This window comes from Colius striatus, chromosome 2 (genome assembly GCF_028858725.1).
Source record: "Colius striatus isolate bColStr4 chromosome 2, bColStr4.1.hap1, whole genome shotgun sequence".
Classification (NCBI taxonomy): domain Eukaryota; kingdom Metazoa; phylum Chordata; class Aves; order Coliiformes; family Coliidae; genus Colius; species Colius striatus.
Genome location: NC_084760.1, coordinates 59,610,527 through 59,633,916, shown reverse-complemented (window position 1 = coordinate 59,633,916; position 23,390 = coordinate 59,610,527). Strand labels below are relative to the sequence as shown.

Below are 23,390 nucleotides of genomic sequence, written 5' to 3'. Positions count from 1 at the left end.
GAATCACGAAGTGTTTCATGAAGACGTATACAGCACATAAGAACAAAAATGTTTCACTGGTCATCTTTACTGTAACACTCCAATGAAAGTCACTGGCTGACAGTATAAGCATTCAGCTTATAATAGCAAAGTGCAAACTTCCTTTCCTCTGGCCAAAAAACACCTGTGCCATTTAGGCAAAGACGAAGAATGTAGCACACAATAAATTCACATTTTAGATGCATTCTTAAATTTAGCTGTCCCTGTTTTGTGAGTTTTCTTAACAAATCTAAAATCTTCTATTTATTCATTGCTTGTAACTCAAGAGTTCCTCATGGGGAAACGTACTAAAATACTCCAAGTATATGTTAGATTTTTTTTTCCTAAACAAAGCCTAAAACTTGATAAAAATCATATCCTCCTTCCCCATCTCTCTTCTGCCTTCTAACTTCAAGCTCTGACATTGAAGGAATGCAAATTCCAGTAGCCTTTTCTTATGTATCTGCTGATAAAAACAAGAAACTTGTGTTTCCATGTTTTTTAAAAGACTTCACATGGATGAACACATATGATGAAATAACTGTATACACAGGAAGGATTCTCATACATCATTACATATATTTTAAAATGGCACTTTTCCATGAACCGTTTCCCTAATAAACTATATGGCCTATTACTGCATCCTCCTCCTATGAAGAATGCAATCCAGGAAAAGCAGACTTTATTGTCTTATTTCCATTGGTCATGTAATTTGTCACTTTGCAATTTCTTGTGGTAGCTAAATAACTGTTTCCCTCCATCTAAAGGTCATACTTTTAATGTCCTCTTCTGGAGTTAGCATTCTGCAAGCAGTAATAAGAGGCTGCTTAGTCACACACATCTGGTGAAATAGATACTATTGTGTGCTCCCAGCATAAAGCTTTGTACTGTTCAATTATCTAAATTTGTTCTTTTTTCATATATGTAAATTTATTCAAGTTTGCCTGCACATATACATTACAGTTCTAAAAGATTTCTATTAGTCTTCTTAGTGGATTGCATGACCTGGAGGTGATCTAACTGATCAAACATAATTCATGTGGGGATTCAAGAAGGAGAGGGAGAGGTAAAAACTCTTCATTTTCAGAGGCAGTGCCTTTATCAGCTGTTAATATGAGCATCTTGCTCAAACAGCAAGACAGATAAAATTCTTCCAGTTCTGAGGCTCCACATCACTGTTACTGTGGGGAAGGAATAACTGTGCTCTCCAGCTGAAGAGACTGGACCTGGGTAAAAGCATTTCTTTACATTTTGGAAAAAGTTTGGAAAAAGAATCTAAAACATATTTAGAAAGGCAGTTATGGGAATAGTTTTAGTTAAAACTATATATATAAAAAAGAAAACATTAAAAACAAGTTTGGCATGTCCAAGAAGAAACAGTGTAGGTTAATACCTGAGCCCAGAGGAGGCACCAGAACTATCTCCCAAATCACTCAGTTTCATACTCCATGTTCTCTGGCCTGCCGCTTACATGTTCCTTTGCTATTCAGGCTCTTATCTCTCAGGATACCTATGATACACGTGATCAACATCCCTTCTCAGCTTTTATGAACTGATCCCACATGCCCCTTTCAATATAACCCTTTGATTCCAAATTTCCTTTGCTTTTACTAAAGACACTCGACAAAGTGGTTTGGTTGTCTCAGTTTATTTATTGACTAGAAGAAAAACCACAAAACACTGTGGTTTCTAGTTTGAGAGTTTCTTATTTTTCAGAACTTCTAGTGACTTACAGAGCTCTAATGATCTGTCCACGCAACTCTGAACAAAATCAATGGCAAATATGATCCTCAGCCATTCTGCCACTTGATGCTGTAGTACTTAATATGCAGACTATGACTGATCAGTCAGAGGTCTTCAGATACCACAAAACAGTAGAGATTATATTTACTCAGAATGTAATTTTACTGGCAGTACATTACGTATTATTCTTACAGACTAAAAAAGGACAGATCTGTTCTCTCATATTTTCTGCAAATCAGTTCTCAAGTACATATATATATATATATATATATAAGTCATGTATCTACTATTGCATTTACACTCACTGTGTAATTAATTTCTCAAGCATGGAAAAAAAAAAGACTACTTAAAACGAGCCTTTTTCAAAGCACAGTTTATATAGGTACAGAGAATGTTTTGGAGATTGTTTGGTTATAATATTTTGAGACATTCATTGCTCACCAACAGTCTGGATTTGAATGTGTAGTACCTCCTAAGTAAGTCCTGCACTCCCACTGGTAAGACACATGGGATGTGGCTGACGTGTGAATGTGAACACGTGCACATCCCTGTATTAAAAGGGCCCTTGGATTTACCCGTCCAGCCACCTTGGCGGACTGGTACATGGGGCTATGTGATTCATTCCCACTCTGTTTATATTCTCATACTCCCAAAATAGCACATGTATGTCTGTGCAATGCTGAGGTCCATTGGCAAGAGAGCTATATACTATTGTATCATTCCTATTTATGTCTGTTGACAAAAAGAAATAGGTCATGTAATAATAGCAGGTATCAATCAACTATATTTACTTAAATGTTTAACACACACATACACACACACATACATCCTGTTTCCATCTCTCTCTCCATGCTGCTTTCTGCTTGACTGCTTCTTAGATGTAGACAATTTCTTTGCAGCAGGTAAATGCTTTGTGTAGACTGTCTTATCATAGAATCATAGAAAAACCACTATAGGTATGAATGTTTTAGATTTAAAAGTTCAAAAATTCAGAACTGCTTTGCTTGTAAGCTCTGTTCTGAAAAGGGAAAAGATATACCACATGCACTGTACTTGCATCTATGCTATGCCTGTGAATTAAAAATCCAGCCTTTTCCTGCACATGACTCGGAATAAACAGGAAGAAAAAAAAAAACCTTTCATTTTGTTTATCCCAGAGTTCTCTACCATTTTCTAACGATGAAAACACAGAGTTCTCTACCATTTTCTAATGAGGAAAACAAACCCATACACTGACAATGCATCTCAATGCATTCATGCTAAGCAGCGCTTTTTATTACTGAAACTGAAGCTTACGTATTTGTCCAAAAATGACCATCATTTTTACAAAAGGGAACTATGAACTGCACAGAATTATTCAAAAGGAGCTTATGATCCTACAGTGTGCTGCTAAGAGTTATGGACATGAACCAGACCCCTACAATCAAATACAAGTTCGTATTTAAAATCAGTGCTATATCTCTCTACTGGAATAGGTTTACTCTCCAAGTCCACACCTCCCTTACAACTTCACAAGTCTGTGGTCTGGATTTTGAAAGATTGCACTAGAATACATCAGATTTCATGGTCCTAACACAGACTGTTCTAAGGCCATACGGAGAACTGATTTGTAGAGAGTCGGGATAGTTACTTGGATCTCTTTCCTTTTTATACTATTAGTCCATCTTTTTTGTGGGAGATTTAATTGAAGGGACCAACAGTGGATCCCCTCTGCAGAAAAAGACAACTTTTACAAACTTTTACCAGCTACACTCCAAGATGATGTTCTGCAGTTCTTGGCCTCAACAAATTGCATTTTGGTTTCCTTTCCAACAACCCTTCATCACAACAAAATTGTGCCAGCATGGAGCAAATTATAAAGGAGACCCTTAGTATTCTGAGTAAGTGATTGAGAGCAGCTGGGAAGTCCATACCCTGGCAGTGAAGGTTACAGTCTGCACTCCAGGGAGGCCTGTGGTTCATCAGTTTTCTAATACTGCTTTTACAAACTCTAGAAACAAACAAAAAAATCCCATGAGGGACCTGGGCAATCTTTCAAAAACTAAAACATTAAGAAATTCCTTCTGAATGCTGGAAAACGTCATTCTTCTACTTCATTGTTCCTCTTACTGACCCCAAGAGGGTGAGCCAAGTTGCTGTTGCATATATGCAAAGCTTTCACCACAGGACTCCCTTTCTGTGGTGACTCCTCACTGTCCTAACTCATATAATCCATCACTGTAAGACAGTTGATTATCAATCCCTATGTACAAGTACAAAAGCTTTGCTGGTGGGCAGTACAGTGACAGTAGAAAGGAGGACACAACTACCCTAACTACTGATGGACTAAGAAACCTTCAGCAGACGACTATGAATTATTACTGCATATGGTGGGGCCAGAGGAAACCAAAGCAGGACAATAAAACAAATGCCAGACAGATTTCAGTATATGAATTCATATAGCATGCAGTGTCAATGTTTGTGCCTTTATCATGGTTCACTGCCTCTATGTGAGCTTGAAAAGACCTGAGTAAAGACATCATTTATGCTCACACTGAACAGACAGAATTAAAATTGAGAGGCTGCCATGCCCGGCTGCAGCCTGTGGAGACATCTAGATTTCTTCTACACTAAACTTCTGTGTCTACAGAATCTGATTCAAGTCCCTACACCTACATATACTTACCTGCAACATCCTATGCATCAAGCAAATGTGCTGAACATCATTGAGGATTTTCAGACAAATTTGGTAGGTCACATATACTAACAGAACTATAGCATTAGAGGAATACCATGCCCCTTCACCCTGCAACGACAGTGAGTCCATAATAAACTGAAAACCAAGCTATAAACAGGCACCAGACTATATATTTCCTACCCTTGCAACAGCCTGTGAATGAGCCAGCACATCCAAATACATGATTTTGAAGCAGTGAACACAAACATGAGCATGTGCCCATATCTAATCAACACGACAGCATAGGCAGGAAAGTCACAACTCTGAACATTTCCTTGTTAATTAGGAAGGACTTTCTTGACATGTCTCTTGAATGCTCACTTTAAGAAACTGGCACAAATAAGGCACTGAGAGGAAGGGTGAAATTATAGTCTCATTATAGCACGGCAGTGGTGACATTTGTGTTGCTGGATGTTCCCACCTGATGTTAAGCAGCACGTATTGTTTAGCTCTCCTCCTGGAGATCTAACAAACTTTTCCAGTTTTACAAGTGCTGCTCTGTAAATATAGGATCGTCTAACAAGGCCATAAAGGAAATACCAATCTGTCCTTCATGCTGAATACAGAGGTTTCTAGTTTGCTGGAAAACTTCATTTAGCTTACCAAGGAATAAACTCAACAAAAATAACAAATTTCTAGTAAAGAGGAAATTAAGGGTGTTGCAGCTATTCAGGGAAAAATTATGCTCTTGCCAGTTTCAGTGATGATAGCAGGAATACCTGCAGCTCCCTTTGAGCTGTAGGCTTACCAAACATAGCAAAAGTTTGTTTTGTTTCAGACAAAAACCTTTGAAACTCAGTGATGCAGAATTTCTGACCACCTCTAGCTGTAAGATGAAAAACAGGATGTGCTCTGCTAAACCTACTCTTCTTTCTACAAGGACTGAAGGAGGCAATGTCACAGCCTGAGCCTTCAAAATAGAAACAAAAGTAAGACTATTTAAGACTATTCCTGCCATAAGAGGAGTTCTGTTAAAAATCTTAAAAATATCTTAAAACCTGTGAGTTTTACTCTATTTTTTCACCAATACTCAGGTAGATAAAACAGCCCAAATTACAAAAGTGGTTTTTCATAACTATAGGAACATCCCTTGGTCCCTCTTGATAACAGGAGAACCAAAACATCCAGGGAGATTGTGATAGTAAACATCCAAGCAGAGTTATTGAATCCCTTTATCGTTCACAGAGATGTCTAGTGCTAGCAGCTCAAGGGAGACAGTGAACAGCAGATGCTTGAGCCAGCAGGACTAGTGGGGAGAGCAGGAGAGCTCCTCCTTCCTCCAGGACACAGTCACAGGGGAGCCTCTAGCTCTTTCCAGAGCTCGAGAGAGATACCAGGCTTCTCAGATTCACAGGGAAAAGCTGAATTCTGGAACAGGACAGAACAGGACTTATCTTCAACAGCCCTCCAGAAATAATATCGAGAATGTAACAAACTACAGGAGATAGCATAGATTGCTTCTCCATCAACCTTGGTTACTAGTGATCGCAGAGATGGATGGTCTTGAAAGCAGACAATCACCCTGTTAGGTCACTAAGCTGAGGGAGGTGTATTTCCAAGAAATGTAGCAGCTAATCAAAACAGGATATCCACAGAGTTTAATTGCCAAAGTCCAAATGTGCTGGCAAATCCTAAAAGTCACTGCTTATGGATCAGTCAACTGCAGAAATCGAACACTTACTTACAACCAAGACAAGGGAAGTTTTCTGTCCTTCCCACACTCTCTGTGAACTTCAATTTCATTTCTTTAGGATCCACTTGTTACTAGTGAGAGGACAAGGGGCAACAGGCACAAGCTGGAACACAGGAAGTTCCACTTGAATATGAGGCAAAACTTCTTTCCTGTGAGAGTAAGGGAGCCCTGGCACAGGCTGCCCAGGGAGGGTGTGGAGTCTCCTTCTCTGGAGGTTTTCAAGACCCGCCTGGACATGTATAACTTGATTGAAGGGAACCTGCTTTAGCGGGGAGGATGTACTAGATAATCTCTAGTGGTCCCTTCCAACCTCTACAGTTCCATGATTCTATGATCTCATGGGACACTATTTTGTCTGAGGCTTCTTCATGCCACCATCAAGTAGACTAAAAAAAGCAACCTTTTTGGGACTAAGACAGATGTTGGATGTATTAATAATTGAATCTTAAGTTGACAATGCATTGTTGAACTTCCTGACTTCAGAAGACAACTTCATATGAACTCATTCTATCAAATGATCTCTCACATAGTACATGTCTTTCCTCAGGGAAAATAATTCTGAATGTATTTGTAAATTAAGAAAAGTAAAATTTTAATCAATGCACATATTTGTTTAATTATTTCAATTGCAGTAACATGAGTTGTGAAACAACTGTACACTGTTTGAACAACAAAATCAAGATAAAATCTTGTCCAAAAAAGATTAAGATGTAGGTGTAATTGCAATTCAAGAGGATGTTCAACAATGTCCATAAAATACTGTAATAAGTGTGATTTTAATGAAAAACTATCACTTGAAAGGTGTTTTTAACAAATCTGTAATCATACTTCATCAGAACCTAAATTTAATGAAAGAAGGTTAGAGTAATTTCTTTTGGTAGAAGCATCTTACGTAGGTTTGAACTAGTACTGTAATTATATCCTAAGGTTGTGAAAATAGATGGGTCTAACCCTTTTCCCCAAGGATCTTGCATGAATTAACTGAACTCACTTCATCAAGCTGGACACACCATTACCTGGGAAAGAATAACTCCATGTACCAGTACAGGTTGGGAAATTAACTGTTAGAGAGTAATGTAGGGGAAACAGAACTGGGGGTGGAGGTTCCTAAGAAACATAAGGAAGAATTTCTTCACTGTGAAGGTGACAGAACACTGGAATGGGCTGCCCAGGTGGGTTGTGGAATCTCCTCTGAAGACATTCAAAACCCACCTGGATGAGTTCCTGTGTGACCTACTCTAGGTGGTCATGCTCTGACAGGGAGGATGGACGAGATGATCTTTCAAGGTCTCTTCCAACCCTTAGGATTCTGTGATTCTGAAGTCTGCTTCATGATTAGAAACCAAGAGTAACTGAATCCTGATTATTTGTTTAACAGTGTTTAAACCTTACTTTCACATCCTTGCTATGATAAATATCAAATAGTTGTAAAAACATTTTCTTTACAAAACATAAAATTCCTCAAGAACATAACCAACATTTCCTATCCAAATTTATGAGTAATTCCCTACATTGCACTGTAGCAAAATAACTTCCTCTCTCTTCCCCATATTTCTACTTCCTCAGATTCAGTGAGTCTATTCGTGAAAGCCACTTCAATGAAACCAATTCAGAAAAATACGTCTGCTAAGCCAAAACTCGAATTAATTCTCACAGCTTTTACCAGCTTACACTCTGTACTGTAATGGATTGCTCATGACCATACCTTAAAATTGATGGTTTTCTTTCCACTCCTTTTTCCATTTGCAAATTTTATCTCTACCTATACAATATACCCATTTCCATTCCTTCCTCTTCAGTACCCTAATAATTCTAGTTCTATCCTATCAACATCAATGGAGAACTTCTGTTCTTTTATTTCTATGAGGGTAAATAGTTCTAATTTTGAGTTTCATTGCTATTTCTCCATCATCACCTCCTATTTTAAAGCAGTATTTTTTCCTCAGTCTTTCTCCAGCTCAGACTAAAAGAATTAAGGTTGGATATTCATGCCAAAACCAGTTTCTGCATTTCTCCTCACTATATTCAGAACCAAATGTGAAAACAAAAGCGGGTATTTTTTCTTTGCTTCAGCTAAAGAGCTACACAAAAGAGCTATACATTTGATCCCATTGTTCCCTTTTCCTTTATGTTTTCCATGCAGAAAACAAGTTCTCCAGCTTCTATGTTTGGCTACAAAGACCAAGAAAAGCTTATTGAGGATGAGAAGGAAAGAGACGGCAATGTTCCCCTCAAGAGCAAATGATATCTGTCATGATTTTGAGATTTCCCCAAGATGGGTAAACGCGTATGACAGTTGCATGGCTCGATGCAATGCAGTTTCAACTCCAATAAGGCAGGTACAGCTATACACCAGAGGGTCACATGCCATTACCATGTGGGGCACAAGAAGCAGTAACCTAGAGCATTTGAGAATAAGCCTGTCCTCATGGCCTGGGTGCAGCGCGTCAATCCAGATATCCTGCTGCTGATGTAGGAGATTATACCTGGAGACATCTTACCACATAATGTGTTTTTATCCAAAGTCTAATCCTGTAATCTCTTCTTATTTTGCACCTTCTACAGAGATTATGGCTAAATAAGGACCAAAGGAATTAATCTTTCCAAGCAAAATGATACATTTCATTTGGAATGGATTTGTTGTTATTACTATTCACTTGCACTGAAGCAGACATTACAAGCAATGCCTCCACAATCTGGGCTGTGTTAAACCAAGCCTTACTACATCCAGTCCTCCTTCCAAATGCTTCAGTTCAACTGTAATGGACTACACATAAAATGTGTGAATGGGGCACACACAGGTGAGGTCAAAAGAAAGTAATATTTATTTCATTAAATCAGAGGATCAGCAATGTGTCAAAACACACACAACACTGCACCAAATTTCATTTTAACAAGAGAAAGGTACTCCCAGACTTTAGGAGGGTGTTCAGTCACTAGAACTCATCTTAGTCACAGTTATATTCTGAAGAACTACAAGATAAATCTGTTCATTTTGTGCTAGGAAAATCTCTCCCATACTATTAATGATGTATATGTGAAAAGTAAAAGGGGAGCTGAGAGAAGACATGAAGAAAGGAAAACCTTTTTGATTGCATTAGGCTATACTGGATGGTAATGGATTTTTAAAGTGGTAAAAAAATGTTACTAATTTGTTGATTCTCCTCAGCCACAGTAAGTGCTGCAGAAAACATGCCTGATACTTAATACGTTTTTGTTCACTCCTCATGCACTGTACTAAAGTGGAAAATTGAATAAAATGCCATTTAAAAATTATTGCTATGATGCAAGACAGTGACTAACACAGTAATAGACCACAACACGAGACATTTCTCCTTTTAGAAAAAGGACACAAGTTATCCAGTGATAGCAAACGAATTACCAATGCCTGAGAATTTTAACTCGCAGGAAACTCGGCAAGTGTCTGGATTAAGTTCACTTGAGACCAGCAGATATTCAAAGGGATTAAGTCATCAGCAAAAAAGATAAAGGTAATGGTAGATTTTGAGATTTTAGTGACTCGTATCATAGGACCATAAAATCACAGAATGGTAGGGGTTGGAACAGACCTTTGGAGATCTAGTCCAACCCTCTCATACCCAGAGGAGATAACTAATAAGGAGTGAACTCTCTCTGTATCAGTTTAGGACTGCGACTCTTAAGGTTCAAGAGGAGTTATAGGCAGGGTCTAGAACCTGACAATAGTTCTTGACATCAAAATCCCAAGTCTAAAAGCACTGACCGTTGTAAAAGTTTGGCAGTGCCAAATCCATCACTGGTACAGTGTATTTTTTAGCTACTGAAGGCCCAAAGAGTTAGTCTGTTGTCAGATGTTTATCAATGGAAAGTATCTAAATGTTTGTGGCATCAAGGCCATTTTCCTTTTGTTAAGGCAGGATAATTTTGTAGGCCTTTCTCCATGCTAACTTCCATAGCATGTATGACCCTATACCTCAAATTCCTCTAAATCTGTCAATTCTGCTCTTCAAGCTTATGGAAACAGAAGCATTCCAATTTTAGGAATGGCAAAATAGTTAGGTATGAAACATTACTAAAACAGCAATAATCAGCTTCAGAAAAAGGTGCCAACAAGCCTTATTACGATGCTTTGCAAGATATCTTATTTTTCTTTTTGCCTAGAATTCCACAATTAATAATAGACCAGTGTTATCCAGAGGATAACGCCCTCACTGGACCAAGGACCTTTGTTTGCCTTATTTTCTCTGTTTGTCTACATTAATCTGAAAATCTTGGTAACAACATTGCAAAATGTAGAGACTCTCTGCAGTCCAGCATCTGTCATTGACAGGAAGCTTTCCCTGAAATACATACAAAATGTTCTCTCTTGTTCTTGTTTTGCTTGATGCAATAGAAGCAATCCTGTACTATCCTAAGAGTTACTTAATCATGTTAACCAGTTCTTCCTCCTGCCTTCTGGTTTTGTAGCTTTTTTTCAAAACCAGCTAGTTCCCACTCTCAGAGCACAAGGGCTGTCTCCAGGATAGAGCTCCGCAGCTCCCCAAGCATTTTCTGAAAGTGCAGCCTGGGCTCCTACTTTGTGTTTGGAGCATTATCTTTTGAAAATGCAACCATTCCTCCAAACTTCTTCCTCCTCTCCTCCATGATTGTGTCTCTTGATCTCCTAGGACAAAGTTACACTGATCTCTCCAGTGCAGATTTAGCTAGTGCATCATGCATGCGATTACTGACAAAAGGTTTCAGGCTGGTGGCACATGATCTTGCTGGAGGGGAAAATGAGAGATGAAACCAGTTTTCTCCCCTTTTTCAAAGTGGGCTGAGTACAACCTCCTGATCATTCTATGTCAGTATGGAAACATCAAATCTGAAAGTCTGATTATTTGTCCAGGTTTTGGTTTCTAGGAACTTTTAATAAACCAAATAAAATAACTTGTTCCCTCATTCTTAATGATACAATGTCTTTAAGAGAGGCTGTACTGAACAATTTTATAATTTTAAAAATTTTTAAATGTTAATAGTTTCTGGAACAAAGGTCAAAATATGCCTGCCTGCTTCCAAGAGTACCACTCTCTACTAGAAAACAGAGCACTCAATTAGCTAGCATTAAACATCACAAATAAAACAGTCTAAGGGGGGGGGAGGGTGGGGGGTAAAAAAGCATATTTAAAGTATCAGGTTAGGAAAAAGCAGACAACTACCACTTTGATTGTGTAACACTTTCCCACTCCTAAGTGTGGCTATTCTATTTCTGTAAAAGATGTTTTTTCCATATGTTACATTTTCTATCTTGTGAGTAGCTCCACTAAGCTCACAGGGATGCAAGTACAGTAAGATGTCATACAGCAATACAATAGGTTGAAACAAGTCAGCATCTAAATTGGGGCAGCTGTTCATACATACAATGAGAACAGTATTTCATGTTTAGCATGTCATGCTTCTAATTTAGTTGTATTACAGATTTGCTCCTGTGTCACTTTTGAGAAGAGAATATTTTCTCTTCCACTACAATGAAATCCTACTGCTAGCATTGATTTAATCTCCAGAAATAAGGAGATAGAAAGGTAAAATTCGCAACTCTAAACAAGACTTCTTGATGCTTTCTGCTTTTCAGTGCAGCTCTTAGAGCCCTTCAGAAAGCCATTCTGCTCCTTCTACTGTTTGGTGAGTAACAAGTGTTAAAATTTGCACAATGAATTGAGAGGCACTGTGCCAGAGCATACATAAAACTAAGTAATCTAAGAAAGGAGCATATGATAATAAATGTGATAAACAGTACTAAGGGTATTTCTATTATACAGAATATTTGGATGGTATTTGGATGTTGTTCATTGGGAACATAGGGCAGCTTTTAATATTATCTGACAGTCTGTAATTTACCCTTTGGAATCAATAAAAACATCATGTTGGAGCCTTTGTCTCATTCAACAGTATACTAGGGTAAAGCAAGTACAGTTCCTCTGAGAACCCAGCCTTCTTCTTGATGTGGCAGTGGTGTTTAACAGTTTAAATGCCAAAAATCTCATATCTAGGTGTATATGAGGTAAATACAAAATATATTTGCCAATAATGAGCTATAATGTTACTTGAATACTTACAAAAATATACAAAATCTATTACAATATGTTCCCTTCTTAAAGAGAAAGTGGAACATCTGCATACAGGACAATCAGTGAAATACTCTCTTCAGTTCACCTAAGACACTTTTACGTATGTTTGTCCTTTACCCTTTCAAATCCAGAAGGATATGGGGATAGCAGCAGACATACTGCTTAAGCAAACTAGTCTAAATGCAGAAAAAGTAAAAGTGATATTAATTTTCCTTCCAGGTTCACTCTCACTTAAAGAAACCATGTTGGAAGTCTCCTGGAAGAGGCGTGGCAGCAGACTATCAGCCTGATTTTTTAATGCTCAGGGGTACAAGAATTGTATTTTACCTAGGCTCCTTCCCTTGCTGTGTACGTACTTACAAAGAGAATTCCAGATGGAGTTGGCAATTTGTTGGCTTGCCATCTGAACCAATGTCTCTGATATTATTTATAGAAGGTGTGCTCTTAAACAGGCTAGCTGATATTCTCATCCATCTCCCTGCATCCCTTGACTCCAGAGACTGTCAGCGGACTGTCACAGCCATGACACTCAGCAGGCCGGGTCTTCAGATGGTATAGATCAGCAGTTATTCCTGCTAACTGCTGCTAAGGCTTTCACTTGACATTTTCAGTACTGGTTGATTCATGCCCCAGATAATCTGTCTCACTTACATGGTTTTACTTGTGTGTTCAGTGAAAAAATTCTTAAACGCCATTAGCTTGCTTCTAATTGATTATTCCAACTGAAGTGTCCTTTTAGACAGCTTCGAAGCACTGCAGTGCTAAATGGTACAATTATTATTTAAATTATCATTTTTAATGAGTATAACTTATTAAAATTCCCAGTTCAGTTACTGAACATTGGAAATTTTCTCAGATTTTATCACTGCCAGAAATGTATAATTCTCTTCATACAGAAATAAATTTGTGGGCAAAAGCAACATCTACTCTTATTTATTTATGTTATGACAGCCAGTAATTAACTGTCAAGTATTGCCCCTTTACAAAACAAAACAAAAGCTATTACCCTTTACAGTATATTTAAAAAGACTTATTCATTTATATACAAGATTTTGTTCTAACTCTATGCCTGATATTTATAAAACAAACTCATCGTATTTGTAAGATTTGGTTCCATGAGAAATGTTCTCCCCACTCTTTGGTACGTGCTGCTGTTTGGTTTTTTGAACCAAGCAGCAGCACAGTTGGTAGTATTAAATGCAATTTTCAGCAGTAATCTGCCACTGCAGTTTGTGAACCACAGAAATGCCCAGGGCTATTTGAATGCTATTGTAGTAGAATCTGTTCACATACCAAATCATTGTGAGGCTTCATTTTTCCTAGACTGCCATATGGAGAGTTTTGGATACATTTTTGAGACTTTTCTTCCCCCTAACAAGAGAAGGAAATGACCTGTGGTAGATGGAATTTAAACCAATACCCATATAACCTAAGAGATATAGGGGTAAATTCTGTATCTTCCTCTCTCCCCAAACATTTGTCAATCAATTTAACTGAAGAATATCAGTGTGCTCAGCAAGGAGGTTAAGAAAATACTACTTTTCCTCTGGAATCTGCTCTTTTATTCATGAAGTTCTTTGAATGAAATACCTTCCAGAAACAATGAATAAAACGTCTGGCTAATGTCACAGTTAGAAAAGACTCCACATAAGCAAGTTTCCAGTACATTACTTATTCACATGGACTGCCCGACCTCGTAGCAAAGCCTACTAAAATGTTACTTGGCCACAAATTTTAAGGCAGAGCGCAAAAGCAAGAAAACAAATGACAGAAATAATCCATTGCATCATTGTGCAGTAGAATAAATATTTTAAAGGAAATTCCTTCTCCTTAACAGAGGATTATTTTTTTTTTCTTTCCTTTACAGTACTATACATATAATAGCAGCAATAATGCATGGTACTGGTCCTCATCTCTTACTGTGCTTTATTTCCACCCAAAAAGAGTTGCATAATCATAGAATAACCAATAGTGCACTTTTCAAAACCCACTCAACCAGCAGCCTCTGTTAGTCTGACAAACATGCTGACTAGTTACAGTAGTGGTGACCTTTGCATGGGCTCACTGAGATCACAGGCTCAGTTCCCATAATCTGCAAAGAAGCCTTCAGCTGTAAACAAAACAATTTTAATGTTGTCCCTCATCTTTTCTCAATGAAAAATACCATAACATGCAGTACTAACATGACTGAACCATGAAGAATCTGCTCTGGTACGATTAAGACTATTTTACATAAAAATCCACAAATGGCTGATACAATGCCCTGCACAGAAATGAGGTATAAACTTACATCATCCCTTCCAACCTCTACCATTCCACGATTCTATGATCATTTGTTTAATTTTCTTCCATTGCTCTTAACACTTCCAGACTGGCCTTAACTATCACTTCCTTGTCAATAAATTTGTTTCTGGAATTCTCAGAGAATTATGGTTTTGCAGATCAGATGACAACGAAGATAACCTTCTTGTGAAATGTAAGTATGACAAATGCTACAGAACCTTGGAAGTTAGCCAACTAATGAGAAGCACAGCACTTTATCCTGTAAAGTAAAAGCCATATGAGGCAATACAACTGTAAGGGATGGCAAAAGGGAGATATCTAGTCCAAACACCCCTGAGAGTCACTCTTCCAACTGCTCTTGCTGCAGTTCCTGAATAGCACCGGACTACAGCTAGGCAGGTATGATCAGGGATGGTGGCAGCAGTGACTACACAGGATTGGCAACCTCTTTTGTCAGCACTTCGGAACTTAGATGAGGATGTGTTTTTATGGCTGTAGAGACATTATTGTTTTGCTTATCTAACAACTGTCAACATTCATGTGTAACAAGTGAGGTTAATTAGTACTGTGTATCATCACATATTTTTTACTAGAATTAGCTATGAAAGGTGTCAGCTTGTATCAACCTACCACAAAGTTTAGGCAGCTTTACTAAAAGCATGGCCAGTTTTCACCTTGATAGTCTACCAGGCAGGCAGGCATGCCACAGATGACAACTCCCACACTGTCAGTAAAGAAGACTTTGATCACAGAGAAGGTAAAAGAAAAAACACAAGAGCAGAGCTATCTCACCTCCCCTCCAACAGTCATTTAAATAGATATGAAATATATATATCTCTCTCCCATTGTGTTTGGGACTTAATACAGTCACAGAGACAGTGACAGTAAAGTAACAGCACTGTGCAAGTAGAGGATGGTGTATTTGGCCTCAATATGGAAAATAAATGCAATTCTAATAACAGGAGAGAGAAATCTATGCAAGTACTTCCGTGAAATATTAAGTGTCATCTTATAGCCACAAAGGTCCTTATTTTTTCCAGCTACACAGAGTGATGGTTTGGCAATTACATTGAACAAAAGATGGACATTTGCTACTTATCCTTGAATATTTAAGCTAATGAACAGTCTAGATACAACAAATGGGAACAAATTGCCCACAAAATCATCCAGGAGGGAAGTTTTAAGAGGGTCTTAAGCATCAGCACAGGCATTTTCCACCACAAGCTCCCAGTGGCATCAGTGGAAGACAGAAAACATTATTGCAGCAGGCTGCATTCGGGGACCTGGGCAGTTCTCATCTGGCTACGCAAATCACTGGAGGCTGGTTCTCTGCCAACACACTTTTGGGAAAAGTAATCATTAAATTAAAGTTCCAATTCCATCATGGAGTCAATTTTAGCAACCTCATCTCCATTTCAAAGCTTCTAAATGGGGTCTTCTGAACATTTTTATTACTCTTTCTTCCTTATCTTTTCTTAGTGTGACCTAGAAGTGTTGGTGCCCATCCCATTGTGAAACTAGTCACCTATATCAATTAGCTAGTCCTGGTCTTCTGCTTGTTAAAACTGAAATAAAATATTTTCCTAACTTCTTGTAAGTAATTTTTCAAATCCTTCAAAACAATCAGGTTTGGTTAAGTGCTTTGCTCAAATTTCTCAGTGTGTCATGGATCACTGAGGTCCAAAGTACTCCCAAATCAGGCCTTTGGCCCCACAAACATCTTTATTTCATATGTGTCTGTAACATAAAGACTAGACTTTTCACTGAATCTACTACTTTGATTATTTTACAACAGTTACACATTAAACTGGACATCTTTTGATTATGAAGCAAAGAACTCCCTGTCTTTGCTCATATTCCCTTCCAAGAAAAACAGCAGTTCTGACATATCTCTAAATGAATTATATAATGAACAATGCTGCTTTTTCCCCCCCACCAGTAATATAACTTAGCAGCAAGGCAATCACATTTGACTTCCTTCGTATCCAGAATTTCTAGTTACAATTCATTCTACAGAAAACATCCTGCTGGGAAGGCAGAAAGGAACCAAACTTCTGCAATCTAATAGATCATGGAGGAAGACAGCCTGCTGACTACAACCTAGTTTTAAAACTGGTATAATTCCATCATTCAAAATTCCTTATAATCAAACAAAAACTAGTACAAAAATTAAACGCGATAAGCTGATTTAATTTCTTTCCACTGGCTATTTATGTTGATAGGATCTAAATTTGGACTTACATATGATTTTATTACACATAAAGAGAGAAAAAAAATAATTTTACTTTTCAATTAAAAGTCAAATGCCACCTGAAACGACTACAGATCAAACACTGGAGGGAATTCAGTGTTTATATTATGTAGGACTATTTTCTAAAAGCAGTTATTAGTTAAAAAAACAAACCAAAATCAAACCAAACAAATAAAAAAAAAACCCCAACCTAAAAATGTTGAGACATTTTAATTTCATGAAGGACTGCCTAAGGCACATGGATACATCTAAATTTGAAAAACTCCCCAATATCACAGCCACCATTATTTCTCTTCTCTTTAAGATGACTATAGTCTCCATTTTTGAGGCCACAAATAGGTACTTGCTGCTGAAGGCTTTTTAAAATTTCCTTCCTCCAGCTTAAAAACCTGTTCTTCTAAGCATTCATTCCTAGATACCCCACAATGAAGTTTAACTTCCAGTTTATTTAAACTCCCTATTTTCTCTTCCAGATTTTCCTTTTTTTTTTTTTTTCTTTCTCTGTGTCTTCAATGGTATGTCCAATTCTTCTAGATGTCTAGCTTCATTACTGAGGGATTTTTGACAGCCAGTGTCAATTTAGAGGGATTAGTTTCGACAGTCAAGCATGGACATAAAAGTAGAGATACTCATCATTCAAATACAGTAATGACAGTCATTGGGCTTATTGTCTTGGTCATCAAACCTAAGGTTCTTGGTTGCAGGAGGAGGAAGACTTCCATAACCTTCCTCTTGGATATGGTAAGTACTGAATATTCTTAGTTTTGGTTGGGACCACTGTATTTTCTTTTTTTACTTCCAACAGAGAATAGAAGCAATTTTAGCAACCTAGTCACAAGCACTAGGAAGGAAAAAAAACTGAAATAATATCTTGTTGTTATTCAATATGTCATTTCAAGGAAAGCATCTTTCCTTCAAACTGTTTTTTATCCACATCATGCATCTTTTTGTTTGTGTACAACTTCTGTGTATGAGTATGCGTAGCAGTAGAGAAACAACATTACACAGGGAGATTGGAAAGACAGCCAGTTCTTGGCCCCTCTGTTCAAGAAGGATGGGGAGCTGCTGGAGAGAGTTCAGTGCAAGGCAACAAAGACGATTAAAGGAGTAGAGCACCTCCCTTACAAAGAAAGGCTGTTCTCAATGATGTCCAATGGTAGGACAAGGGGTAATGGGTACAAGCTGGAACATATCAGGTTTCAAAGAAATATATAGGGAAGAATTTCTTCACTGTGAGGGTGACAGCACTGGAACAGGCTGCCCAGATGGGCGTGGAATCTCCTTCTCTGGAGACATTCAGAATCCACCTAGATGAGTTCCTGTGTGACCTACTCTAGGTGGATGGACTTGATCATTTTTCAAGGTCCCTTCCAGCCCTTAAGATTCTGTGATGGCAGAAAATGTCAGCACTGGAGAGCAAAGTGCAAGTAGTACTCAAACTCAGCTGATCAGTGTGCTTTCGCATTTTAAGAGGGGAGAAAGATAGTATCTCTATAGCACTGGAGGAGATATCACTTTGAGCAACTAAGAGTTAAAACCTCACAAAACAGAAGTGAAAAGAACATACAACTTGCAGGACAGGGAACTATTAATATTGGAAAGTAGTGAGTCTGGCAAAAACACAAGGGCTGTTTAACAACAGGGATTAACTTCCTATTTGTGGTAGGCAAATCTGTCCTGTCTTTCATAACAGAAAGACAGACAATGCAACTTTTGTACTATAGCCAAATAAATGCAAAATAATTCATGATAACTTAAGACTGCAAATTTGAACAAGTCTTTGATTTGCAAATGTAACTTACAGGATTTTCAAAATGAGTTTAAGACCTAAATAAAACCGTTACTTTTCATTCACTGAATTTTCCTTTACCCTCAAAACCCAATCCATGGTTTGGTACAGCGGGGCAATTTTTGGTCAGGCCCAAAAGTGCAAGATCTTGACTGAATATTGCTGGCCTGGCTGTGTGTTGGGGCCAGCCTGCTTGCCTGGTCCCTGTGCACATGATAGGCAGCCACAGGTCTTGTGTTCATTTACTTATGAACACAACTATTTACTAATAGTCTACAACTATTTGCATTTGTTATAATCAATATGCACCATAAGTAATAGTGTATAAAAACTATCAAACATGGAATTAAGTGCTTAATATCATTAAATCAAAACACATAAAAAAGTGCTACTATTGCTATGCTCTGCCCTCTCAAGTTGTAAATCACAATTTAGACTGCAAATAAGTTTCATGCTCTATTTTGATGTCACCAGCCTTCTTTCACACCAGTAACTGTCTGATATGGGAATTTTGTATGCATTCAATATTTAACAGTCTTTTCTTAACAATTGCTGGCCAGTATAACAAAGACACTAATCATCGGTTTTCTATCAGGTATCAAATGAGCTAAGATATATACAGCTAAATGAAGTGTAACTGCTTATTTTGTAAAATGTTTTCTTTTATGCCACATTAAGATTGTCACTGTATGAAGCTAAAATAAACAAACTTTACACCAGAAAGCTCCCAAAAAGGTGTTTTCAAACAGCAGGTGACTATTTGAGATTGTTTTCAAAGTGAAAAAGTACTTATTTAGCATTGGCATAAACAAATATGAGGTCCAACTCCACAGTTAACCATATGGAGAATTCCTTGATGATCTAAGAAATATGAAGAATTGTTAGGCTATACACTACCCTCTTTAGGAATATACACTCTTTCAAAAGTCCCTCCTTAAACACAGCAAGGAAAATTTTGAAGCCCTTACCAACTTCACCAGAATTTATGATTGCTCAATGAGAGAAGAAATAAAGCTGGGCTTTTTGTTTTGTTGTTTTGTAGGGTTTTTTGTATATACAAGATTTCTATCCCAAGACTTTCAATTTCAAAAAAAGTCTTCATTTTACCCAAAAAATGATAAATTTCTTCATAAAATGTATGTAACTTCTAAAACTATTTTTTCCAGTCACATGCATAATTTCCTTCAAATTTCTAGGAACCTGAGGGATCTTGTGTGCAAGAACAGGATAATAATATCCATATGGTTTAATTTTATGTACCTAAACCAATAAAAAAATAGTTAAGCCACTACTTATGTAAAAAAGGTTGTCTGCATATTCATATGTATATGAATACACACAAAGGCAGCATTTGAAGATGTTGGATCAAGTGTCTGCATCCCTGTAGAAACCTTCTCAGCTTTAAAATGGTCACATGGCCTGTTACTGAGAAAACAGCAAGAATATACTGTGAAGATCCTAAATGCCTAAGTTAAAACAGCTTCTATTCATGCTTTACTGGTATCTGTCCTACAATCAGTGGTGAAAACAGCTACTTCTTTCCTTCTCTTCCCTGCAGAATAAGCTAGTTCTTTGCTCTCCTGAGTACATTCTGGGAATTTACTTCTATTAAACGTGGCAAAAACCTGTTTATTTAGATAACAGTCAGTAAACTAAAATGTATATGTTAGCATGGCTAATAAGGTTCTTTGCAAAAAACATATTTAAGCTATAAAGATACAGAGAGTACAGATACTAAAAGTTTACATAGATTCAAGAGGCAACTGGAAAAAATACTGGAAGAAAATTTTATTAAAGACTTTCAATTAACAAGGACGCCACCCCTCTTCACAAAACCCACAAACCTTGAACTGCTGCAGCACTAGAGCCGTATTTTGAGGAAAACACCTTATGTCTGCCTTTTTCTAATGAGTTTATTAGGCATCTGTGCCTGAGAAGAGGCACCTTAAATCTGGTCCAGATGAACCACTCTTACAATCTTACTTACCATAACCATAAAACTTGACTGAACATTTTCTAAGACTATACCTGTATTTGAAAAGAATAGAGGGATGTGAAAGATGGACTATGCGTGGATAAAAGATGTAAGCAAGTGGCTGTTCAAACTTAGTAACATGACTCAACACAAACGTGCACTATGTAACAGTACCAGATAATGTAATCTACAACACCCTTTAAACTAGGCTATACATGAAACGGAAGCACTTCCTTACTAAGTCATGATCTGTCAACAATTGTCAGTTGTGTTTAACTGAAGGTACCTCAGATGAGACAAAACTTATAGGAAGACCATAATGAAGTTTGGAGGTTTTTATCTTCATTGTGTCTGCCACGAGTCAAGCAGCACAGAGAGCTGCTGTTCACTGCAAATGCTTGCCTTTATTTAAGGTACTTTTTGCTTCTCGTATAGAGCAAATCACATGATCATGAATTGCACTTGCGTGTTTGCTAACCAGGATAATTTAGTGGTAGTAAAAAGCCTAGGTTAATTTCCCACATAGTTAGTTTAAAGGCCATCATGATAATATGATAAGACGAAAAAAGGATGTGAAAGTCATTCCCTTCTGCCTGTTCTGTGTGCCCAGATTCAAACCTTCCATCTAGCTGGGGCATGGCCACGCTAGACAGGCAGTCAAACACGGCAACACCTCCTCCAAAAGCAGAGAAGAGAGGCAGGGAGGCCAAGGGACTAGTTGAAAGGAAAGTCCTTTCTCTTCTCCAGACTGTGCTGGACCAAGGAAAAAGCCAATTATATCCACCATGCTTGTCACATACTTCTTCCAGCTTTCTCTTTTAAGACATCTCAGTCTATTTTATTCTCCAAACATTGGTAAAACAGTGCCCTGTCTATTTTTTTCTCATTTTGGACCCTCTTACCTCATCCATAGCCAGACATCCTCGCTCCAGATGGATCCAGATCCATCGTCCTATAACTATCCTTTCTAGCCCTTTTTCATTCCTGGAGGCTTGTGCCACACCTTTCAGCTGCTACATGCCAAAAGCCCATCTCTTATAAAAGCCTTTGCGACTTTGCACGCAATGACATCTCTTGAATGATTTTTTTCAACTACAAGCAGCTTGAGGTCATGCTTTGCTAAATGTTATATTCAGTGCATGTTCCATTCACTCACTGGAGTACATATGAAAAAAGCTGGTACGTGATAGGTAATGTCAGAAGGTAAATGGAAAAACAGCGATGCGAGAGGATCGAGAGAAGCAAGACACAGGAGAATCTACTGCTTTTTTGTATCTTTTGTCCTGTATAAAAAGAACAAATCTTAAAAACAATTTGTATTTGATTTGCTGTCTTCACCTATGCTGTACATTAGAAATGAGATGCACTACCTACTTGCTTTTCACAGAAAGACATTCTGTACTGGCTACATATGCTAAAAAAGTTTTTAAATATAGAATACTCCTAGCTATTTTCCCCATGCAAAATTTACATTTACCCCATACCATAACCTGTGAAGGAAAAACATGTTAACATCTTATGTTAACAATTCACGTTATTGAGGCCATCTTCTAAATTTCTGTACATTTTTTTTTTAATTGATGATATAAACTCTCATTTTATTTATGCCTAGACAGCTTCCTGAGTAATAAGGATGAAATATAAACCAGACTGGAAAACTGTATTTGGTAGCCTACAGCTAATGAATTATGTGAATTTAGTTAAAACTGATTTCAGACACAATGTGACAGAAATTTGGCTGCATCATCTAGAAGAAAGGTTGAAAATATTTCACTGAGCAAAAAGTCAAGAGTAAATATTTTATTGTGTAACCAAACTTACGACAAACATCGTTTTCAGCACATAATTTAAAAGAAACAACATTCCAATCAAATTAGCTAGCTTCACTCAGTGCACCGAAGGATAATCTGCAATCTGAACTGCTTCCTCTAATTCAACTTGTATTTTCTCAACTCAAAGCAAAACCAAACATAGATACTTGATAGTCGCTCCAGATACTACCAGATGAATACATAAAGTGCAACTATTCCCTCACTCGGTCAGCTTAAGATCACACATACAACCAACACCCAAATGGATAAGGAACTGATGGTCTTCATCATCAGTCAACACTGCCATCAATAAAACCTCCATTCTTTCTATCAGTTGCTAATGAGCATTACCATCAATGTGTGCATCTTATCATCATCAAGACCTTCTCGTCTCTTACTCTGAATTGCACTTGCTAAAATTGCACTTGCTTTTCATCCTTTTTCATCTCTTCCTGTAAAACACATTTGTTAAAAAGGAAAATTAAAATACTCACTTTGGCTACACATTTGGTTAGAAAAATGAAGTACTAGAATACAAAATCAGACAGAAGTACCTACCTCTGCTACAAAGAAATTTTAAGCAACTTAGAGGAAATATTGCTCATTTTTCTCCTCCACTTATCCCCGTCCCTCCTCTAAAAAGCAATCAGTCGCTTTTCCAAAAGGAAGAAGGCAGCCTCCGAGGAACGCCCGTCTGCTCTCTTCTCCCGCAGCCTGAGCCTCAGCCTCCCCCTCCCCGAGGCGGCAGCCGGCAGCGCTGCCCACTTACTGATTTTTTCCTCCCCTCTGGAGAAAGGGAAGCAGCAGAGCTGGCCCATGACATCGACCGCTCTATTTTCTTCCTCGTTCGCTCTGCGCGAACCTCTAGCAAAAGCTGTAGATCAGGCGGCAGTCCGGAGGAAAAAAACCATTCGTTATTCCGCTGTGGGGGCGAGCGGGAGCCCGTGAGGGAGCGGAAGGCCCCGCCCCGCCGCGCCCGCCCCACCGCCGTCGCCGCTCCGACACCGCCGCGGCCCGCGGGGCAG

The 23,390-nt window shown here is 38.0% G+C and overlaps 1 protein-coding gene across 6 annotated transcripts in view; it reads right to left on the bottom strand.

The window, feature by feature from the left end:
- Positions 1–23,390, bottom strand: part of AKAP7 (A-kinase anchoring protein 7) — a 111,934-nt gene that overhangs the window by 1,207 nt on the left and 87,337 nt on the right. The gene's annotated exons all lie outside the window — the stretch shown is intronic.